The following is a 9,726-nucleotide window of genomic DNA, read 5'->3' as shown; positions in this document are numbered from 1 at the left end:
TGGGAGATATAAAGTCAGAATTGCAAGATATAAAGTCAGAATTGCGAGACGTAAAGTCAGAATTGCGAGACATAAAGTCAGAATTGCAAGACGTAAAGTCAGAATTGCGAGACGTAATTGTTTAATTAGGGTTGAATCTAAACTCTGCAGGGCTCCGGCCCTCCGGGAATTGAGTTTGACACCCCTGGATTAGACCCTCTAACACTAGCATTCTCCATTCTTTTTCTATTTTTTACTTGTTTTGTTTTTATTTAAAAAGACCCTCTACTCTAACACTAGCGCTCCCTATTCTTTTTCTATTCTCTCTACTTGTTTTCTTTTTATTTATTATATATATTTTTAAAAAAACCTTGCTAAGTGTAATGCATTAGGCTAAGCAAGACTTGTCACAGCACTTACATATTATTGCCATTTTATTGGTTTTGATTGCTTCTATTGTCCTCATTTGTAAGTCGCTTTGGATAAAAGCGTCTGCTAAATGACTAAATGTTAATGTAAATATAAATTATGTGTTATACATAAATTATATCAAGTACTGCAACTGTGTAAATTTCAAGCAAAAATATCATATTGCCATGGCCCTTCCTGTTTGAATATATATATATATATATATATATATATATATAAAGCAACACAAAATGTGAAAGTGCATATAATATTTGCTGTTGTGATTTATGTTTCTGAAATTTTGTGCTTTAATAAATTGTTTTTTTTTAGAATTTAATGCAGCCTGTCTTGGTGTGTTAGTTTATATTTATAGGTGTCATGATGATGAGCATCTTGCTTTTTGAACAATTTAAGAAGTAATGTGGTTCTCAGGAGGATATATATACAGTATATATATATATATATATATATATATATATATATATATATTGTGGTTGTGTGTGTGTATGGGTATGTGCAATCATACTGTATTATGCATTTTCATATATGAGCAAGTGACGCACAATCCATAAATCCATAATTTCGTGAGAATTTCACGGACCATTTGTTAGTGTAGTACTTACTGTATAGACAAATCCAGCGGTGAAAAGCCTTTGTCTTCAAACGTCTTCTCTTTGGTCGTGTGTTGCCCTTGCATTGTTTGCCTTTGTATTACACGTAGTTACTTTAAGCTTAACGTTAAGAAAGTATTGCCTGCCATAATACTGATATGTAGTTTATGATTACTGACATGCCACGGCATTTATAGGTCAGACCAAGATACGTCAACGAATACAAATAGCTAGTATTATCATGCTACGTTGTAATACCAATTTTTTTTTTTTTTACATAAAGACTCTTCCTTTAAAACCATCAGACACTTAAAAGTGTATTTATTTACCAGATTATATAGTTATGGCAATACCCACCTTGTATGATCTTCCCCTTGTACAAATGCACTTGCGCCGGGTGACCACCAAAGGGCAACAAACACCGTGTGTTGAAAGTGCTCATTTTCCTTTACTATTAATTTGAATAGAAACTGTAATACTAATAACGTATACATTGTGGGACTCTTTTGTTCTCTCCTTGCGTCAATTGCTTTGAAAACATTTACTTTAAATACCTGTCACCTCACTAATGCTTTACTTCCTTGTAATGTATGAATTAGGAACTCGTTCATAATTGTTGAGGCAGAATTCACCCTCAAACACCTTAAAATTAGTAGCTTTTTCCTCACTGCTTTAATATTCACATTATGAAGTTATTATTTGTCATTTCTGCCATTCATATATTGTTACATTGTTTGCTTTTCACCATGGCAGTAAAATAATATCAAATAAATGTAAATAAACAGTACATTAAAAAGCACTAGTGAGTAACGATTAACCGCAAGCCTTTTGAAAATCGATTCAAATATGTGACGATTCAAATCGGTTGAGATCAGACGCTTTTGTCCAAAGCGACTTACAAATGAGGACAATAGAAGCAATCAAAACCAACAAAAGAGCAGTAATATGCAAGTGCTATATTAGTATATTACTATAGTGTTATATTTCAATTTCACAAAGAAATGTGCAGCATTTTGTCCAAGCAATAATAAAAGGACACATTTAATTTATAATTTGTCTTAAATCTCATTTTGTTAAAAAAAATAAAAATAATCGTGAATCGAATCGTGAGTTGAGTGAATCGTTACATCCCTAAAAAGCACACAACAGTTCCATATTCATTTTTTATGTGTCTCTGTGATACTAAGTTTAGTCTTACCTGCAGCCATACACTCATGATCGGTCAGATCCAGTTTTTTTTTCTCTCTCTCCATAAAAGATAATCTTCCTCTAGCCCAGAGTGAGAGGAAAGTCTTTTGTACCTGTCTGATGTCATGCTTCTGTGTTCCAGCAGCAGACGTCTTTGATAAAAGTGTTCTGATTTCTTATATACCCCCAAAGTTCAGTTTTCACACACAGTGACACGGACTCTCTTTTTTCTGAAGCGATTCTGATGTAACATATTTTGACAATGTCATATCTGAGAACGTACCAAATGGAACTTTAAGGATAACTATTGTGACTCACATTTTTACTTCTTTGTACCTCCAGTAAAGTAAAAAAACATCCTTAGATGTGTGTCTTTGTAGTAAAATATTCCTGCAACAAAAACCTCTACAAGAACAAAGTGCTATCCGGCTATTTTCTCTACAAAACCACAGTTGTTGGTGGAATCAACAATGGATACTCCTTTAATGGAGTTAAAGGGTCAGTGCACCCAAAAATGCAAATTTTGCCATCAATTCTGCACCTCACACAACAGCAATCGTATTTATTTAGAAGGCACGAAATAGTAGTATGGACTACATTTATGGTGCTTTTTTGTCCCATTCAGAGCTTGACATTCAAAATCCCCATCCACTTCCATTGTGAAAAGTTGCGGCAAAATATCTCCTTTTGTGTTTCACAGAGGAAAGCAAATCATACACATTTAGAGTGGCATGAGAGTGAGAGTGACAGAATATTAATTGTTGGGTGTACACTCCCTTCTCTATGGTTTTCAAGCACTAAAACCCTGGCACCTGCTCTAACTGGAGTTTCCAAAACACTGGAACACTCGAGTATCATTTGTAACGCTTTAAATGTTTTGGGACTCTCTGGTATCTCTGTAGGGATGCAGTGGACACATGGACAGCACATAGTGGATAGGGACACAGACAGAAGGACAGATGGGGGTCTCGCCCAGATCAGCAGTACAGTACAGAACAGTATGACCTCTTAGTCAGCGCCTTCAGGTTTATGCCAGCAGGAAATCCTCGACCCCGACATTGGTGAGTATTTATGTTACATTTCAAATCAAATCTAGTGGAAAAATGGGTCAGTTTTTAAAAAAAATGTAACAATTTTCGCTTTGAGTTCAAACATTAGGAAGCAAAAGGCGGGGGACTCGCAGAGGGGTGTTTAATATACGGCTGTCCATCTACTGTTACAGCAAGTTGGGCTGCACAGAAATATACATATATAAATCTTTATGTATATTTGCCATGTTTGGTGATGAGACTGAAATTAATCGCAACGTAAAAAAAGGAAACCAAATAAACAAGAAACAATCCAACAAACGGTACAGAAAAAAAAGTGAGAAGGGAGCTAGAAAGCAGACGTGGAACACCAGAGGGTTGCGTGAACATTTGTACAACATCGGACAGGTACTGGAACACCACGCCACAGAGAAAGAGACGAGTATTAGGAAAAATGGTTTAATATCGGAGACAGAGGCAAAAAACTGCATCACACAAGAACATACATTTACAAAAATAAGTCTGACTGTTCCAGCTACACAGTTAGGTTAACAGCAAAGACAGAGAAACCAGAAAAATCTAAACAGCTAAAAGCAAAGTCCTCAAATTACTTTTATCTTGTTTGTCAAACTAATACATTTATCCACTGAAGGTGACTAAATACTTCTAAATCGTCTTCATCATGGAGACTGCACAATACTTAACTAAATGAAACTTACCGCTGTTGTAAAGCCTCTTCGTAAAGACAAACGGCATTACGTATTTAGAAGCCAAAAGGAAAACTCCTCGACCCTCTTTCCGAGAAAGGAAACGAACAAAAGTATAAGGAAAGCAAATATTGATGTGAAGAATTAAGAAGAGGAGGCTAAAGATACCAAAACCAAAGTTCTTCTAAAAGAAATCTTTATATCAAAACCTAACGTTCTGGATGCCAACTAGAAATCAAACTCGGGAACCAGTCGCTGTCGGCCCCTGGCTGGGGCCGTGCAGCGTGTCGGATAGTTTTTTTTTTCTTTTTCCTTTAATTGCCAGTATAAAAAGTTCCACTGGTACAAAAGGCATAAGTACAATCAGTGATAGAAATAGGAAAGCCTGCTTTTTTTTTGTACTTTTTAAATTCCCATCCAACGACAGATTTTCAAAGTGTTGTCAAACAAACATGTATCACACTTACATAATCCACTGAAATGCATCGACTTTGGCTTTTCTCAAGACAATACTTAAAACTATTGAAATCTTTTTTAGAATCAAACGAAATGATATTAATCTACAGACGACAAGCTTTTGTTACGGCACATTAGATAAACACATACATTTCCAAAAAACTTGACATAAGCCAAAATGCAAAGAAACTACACATCTTTTTTTTTTTTCTCTTTAAAATACACTTGTTAAATAGCACTTAAGAGAAAGAAAGCAACAAAAGAAACAGATTCCAGATGCGTGTGGTGTGTAAAACCCCTGAGTGAAGAGTCTCAGCGAGAACTCCTTGTGAGTTTGTGCTTTACTAAACATCTGACAAATGTGTGTGTGAAACTGTGCTGGCCGTGAAAGCTTACCCTGTTCGTCTTAAGTCGATTGTGATGAAGTGTGATAAACGAAACCGAACACGGAGATCGATAATGCACTGTGCTGAGGTAAAAACACTTGAGCCGAACCGCAGTTCATTACAGTGTGATATTACATCAAGTCAAACCAATTAAATGAGGTCAAACAAAGATGCATTCCATCAAAAATTCAGCATGATAATAATTGCTTACATGCAACATACTGTAGAACTCGGTCTTGCGAACAAAATTTTCAACAACTTTCTGGAAGCGTAAGGAGTCGTCAATTTTAATACTGCGCGTTCTAACGCTGTGCTAGTGCGCATGTGCTTTTGTGTTTGTGCTAGTGGTTGTACGATTTGGCAAAGAGAACAGTATATCATAAACTGACTGACTCGAACGTCCCAATACGAAACTTGCTCATTAAGGGGTAAATTACAGAAAAAAAACATCTTCATTTTTTGGGGGCCTCTTTCATGAAAGACAAGCAGAATGAATTTCTGTATAAACCATTCATACAAAAACTGTCACAGTTTTACAAACAATTAATACAAATTTTCTTGAGTGTAAAAATAGCCATAGGTCACATTACAGAGAACAGACACTTGATTTACATGTTTTTAGTCTTGCGGCATGTGTGTAACAATTTACATACGAATGGAAAAAAAAAATAGAAATGATCGTGCAAAAATGTACTTAAAATGGATTTATGTCATGTACTTCAGATTGGTTTTATATGGCAATTTATAAAACGGATAGTTCCGGTCCTTGATTCTGATTGGATGAGCCACGTTCGAAGCTGTTGTAAATTACTCTACAACCATACACCTTTGTTTACGTTTGTCTGTTGCTTGGCAACCACTTTGTTGCAACCACATCTGATTCTGAGGAACTACATTGTTTGGTGGAAGTGTATCACTACACATTATTTGCTCTGTTTTATTTTGTGAAACCTTACTACGTATATGGAATAACCGTTTTATAAAAGCAATAAGCCCCAAGAAGCCGTGGTTTACAGTGAATTTATAACAGCTAAGGGGGTTTTAGGCTTGTTGCCTAAACCAGTGTTTCTCAACCAGGGGTCCGTGGACCCCTAGTGGTCCTTGACGTAAGGCCAGGGGGTCCACATAAAGTATGAATTTTTGTATAAATGTTGTATATTTTGACATGACATGTTCCCATGAAAGAAAAATCCAATATAGCTGATGATGATATGGCCAAATACTGGACAAGTCAGCTAACTTGAATTATACTTGACAGCATTTGGTCCTCACAAAGACACAAATGATACATAGATGAATCAATTTTGTTCTGGGGGTCCTTGAGGATGGTTCTGAATTGGACTGGGGTCCGGTACGCCAAAAGGTTGAGATTCACTGGCCTAAACAACGCCCCTTAGCTGTTATAAATTCACTGTAAACCACAGCTTCTTGGGGCTTATTGCTTTATTATGTACGGGTGGTTTATGTATAATACATACAGAAATTTGTTCTGCTTACGCACAATTTAAGGAAAAACATTTATACACAAAAACGATCTGCTTGTACGAAAATGTAAATAAAAATGATTTAAACAAATTTGTTCTTGTTTCATGAATGAGTCCCTTTAGTTTTTTTTAGCCGGCACAAAGTTTGGCAGATCTAGTTTTGGCTAAAGATTACAAATAACGTGGACGAATATACAACGAACAACCAGTCATAGCACAGACACACATCTGTACACAGTCAAACAAAACCCACACGCACACATATTAAATGTGCAGCAATGTATTCCAGCCCATTCATACTGATCGACGTGTTAAGGCAACGGCAGAGCTTGGGTATAAAATAGTGCTATAGAGTAAACTGGTTTGAGGGGGCTGCCTGTAAACTACGTTTGTAAACAATATTTTTACGGGCCGTTCGAAAGATGTGTAAACGTTTACAGCAAAGTGCTACAGGCGCTATCGAACACTGTGGATCATGCTGAACTACTTTGGCATCAGGATGGAGTTTTGCTTGTCCTACGAACGTAAAATAGTCCTGATAAAGGCAGCAGAAAGCGAGACTACACGGAGACGTTTCAAGTTTAACGTAGCCACCGTAAACACCGATCAGCTGTTGCGTAATGATTATTTGGCTGTCGTGATGGCCCTGTATTATATTATGATGGTCAAAAGTTCAATGCCTGATTCACAATTCACAAAAATACGTTAATATTTTGTCCCATCACACATAAATTGCTCACCGACAAACATGATACATCAGATGAATTTGTCCTGTCAAATTTTGGGCCTTCTGCGGTGTAAGTGCATTGTGTGTGTGTGTGTGTGTGTGTGTGTGTGTATAAGGAGAACTGCTGAGACTCAATCTCAGGGGCTCACATACACACACCATCAAAGAAAAGAGGGTTGTGAGGTCAACCTTTAGCATAGGTGTGTGTATGCGTGCATGTGTGTGTGTGTGTGTGTGTGTGTGTGCTTGTGAGAGCGATTATGACACATGGGCACTTTTTACATCTTTACAAATAAAGAAAAAAGAAAGAAATCAAAAACATGAACAGTTTCAGGCAACAAGACCACAGAAGAGCAAGTTAACAACCTTTTTTAAATCTATATCTTTAAATATGAGGGTTCCATACAAAACACTTATGTAATAAAATGTTATCAAATAATTTCACAAGTAAAACACTGAAGCTGTAGGCAGGATGTACCGTCAGAATTTGGCACTAAATTCCACTCATCTTTATAAGAAAAAAACAAAAACAAATTTTTTTGCTGAACAACATAACACATCTAAAAATTGTTTCCCACAATAGAAATGTAGACTTGATGAAACCACGACTTTATCCACGAAAAGCACCGACGGGACCGCGGGTTACACAAACTCTGTTTTTTTTTCCTCTATACATTTAAACAGTATAAAATATAGGTCATTTCATGTGCATTTAAACCACAGATTGTCTAACTGTAAGTCAGTTCAGCAAAAGGTGTGACACGTAGGTAGCATTTCCCCCCAAACAGGGCAGTCTTGTGTGTGTGTGTGTGTGTGTGTGTGTGTGTGTGTGTGTGTTTTTAATAACTTTACTACTCTAGAAAAAAGTGGTTTTATATAGACTTTAATGAGAAATCAAGCCACTTAAAATGGCTTTATCAAAAAACTTTACACTGCCTGAAAAATGTAAAAACCACGAGCAAGCTCTGAGAGATTCTAATATTGATCTTTTTTTTTTTTTTATTAAAACTGCGTGGAAGTAGTCTATTCGTTTAGAAACCAGCATGGGTTTCTTACGGCAGGCCTCAAATTAAGAGTTTTGCCAACAGTAAGTCCCAACGCCAATCCCTGTATTGAACGTTCAAGTTTACTTTAAATGAATGAAAAACAAACAAACAAAACAAAAAAACAACAACAATATATAAACAGAGAGAGAGAGAAAACAATCTGACAAATAAAAAAGAAAGAAAAAAGTCAAACGTAAATATTCGTAATTGTTTTGCCACAGGATTTATTTATTTTTTCTTTGTTTTCTGTTTTCTTAAAATGATGCTCTGGTTATGTTAGTAAATATACTCTGTCTCTAGAGTGTGAATGCAGCGTTTTCACATTATTATTATTGTTTTTTTTTTGTCTTTCCTCCCTTCCTTCCCTCCCTCGCTCCCTCACCAGTTAATCTAAACAAACAAAAAACAAAACAGAAACCAAAACAAACACAAGAAAAAAAGGTCAAAATGAGGTCACATGCGAAACTTTTCCAAAAAAAAGATCAGGCTAAGATCAAAGTACAAAGATCAGTAAAAGGAGACCAGATTATGAGCAGGAGAACTCAGAAAGACATCAGAAATAATGACGGGACGATGAGACTTTTTTTTTGTACGCCACGTAGACATGCTAGGCAAACGATGAGCATAGAGTCATGGAGATGAGTTCTAGGGAAGAAAACGGGAGAGGAGAGTTACACACACAGCTCCGGCACACAACTAACATCATTAAACCATGAGAACAACAAACGAACAAACAAAACAAACAAACAACAGCAGCAGCGTTATTAACCAGCGTTTCACCAACATCACATTAGCATTTTTTTTTTCATACAGTACACAAATTTTGAATAAATTGCCAACATGTACACGTAAATGAGGCACTCGCTCACACAGAGAATACAAATACACACTCCATCTCCTCCATACAGACATACACCCAAAAGTATCCATCCTGGTCCGAGACCTCAGATGGATCGCCGTTTTTTTTTTTTTTTTTTTGGAGAGTACGAACAAAAACCAAACAATACGAAACAAAATGAAACGAAAAAGAGAGATTTCACTTATGAAGTGCCACTACTTATGACGAAAGAGAGAAGAGGAAGAGAGAGTCGAGACAGATATGATAGGGACGTGACGGATGGGATTGTGGGAAATGGCGAGAGGGAAGGTGAGAGAGAGAAAGAAAGAACGAAAAAGAGGGGTTTTGTACGTGATTCTGTGTTCTCGTCACACGACAGATTGTGTTGTTTAAGAAGGCTCAGGATAGAGAGAGCACGACTTTCCAAACCCAATAACTTAAAAGATAATAAATAAAGTCCTTTACTTCAGAGGCAGTAGAAATTTTGTATAAAAATAGAACTGCATTTTTTTTACAAATAAAATTTACAGGCCTGTGGCTTTCTGTAATTTAAGATAATTTTTTTTTCTTTTCAATAAACATCAAGTTTTCAGTTGCCCACCCCTCCACATAGAACCTAGAATGCTTTATTCTTTTTAACCATCGACAGATCAAAATCTTTTTTAATGCTCTACACAAATTCTGTTGGACAAAGACCACAATCATCTGACGCATAAAAATCGGACTAATTATTTTTTTCTTTAAAAAAAAAAAAAAAAACCAAACCAAACAAACAAACATAAACAAAAAAACAACAATAATGAAAAAAAAAAAACCTTACTGACAGAAATGGAAAAAAAAAAAAAAAAAAAAAAAAAAAAACATGAAA

Source organism: Sinocyclocheilus anshuiensis, unplaced genomic scaffold, assembly GCF_001515605.1.
Source record: "Sinocyclocheilus anshuiensis isolate Anshui unplaced genomic scaffold, SAMN03320099.WGS_v1.1 scaffold548, whole genome shotgun sequence".
Lineage (NCBI taxonomy): Eukaryota > Metazoa > Chordata > Actinopteri > Cypriniformes > Cyprinidae > Sinocyclocheilus > Sinocyclocheilus anshuiensis.
The sequence above is the reverse complement of the archived record's forward strand: the minus strand, read 5'-3'. Positions refer to the sequence as shown.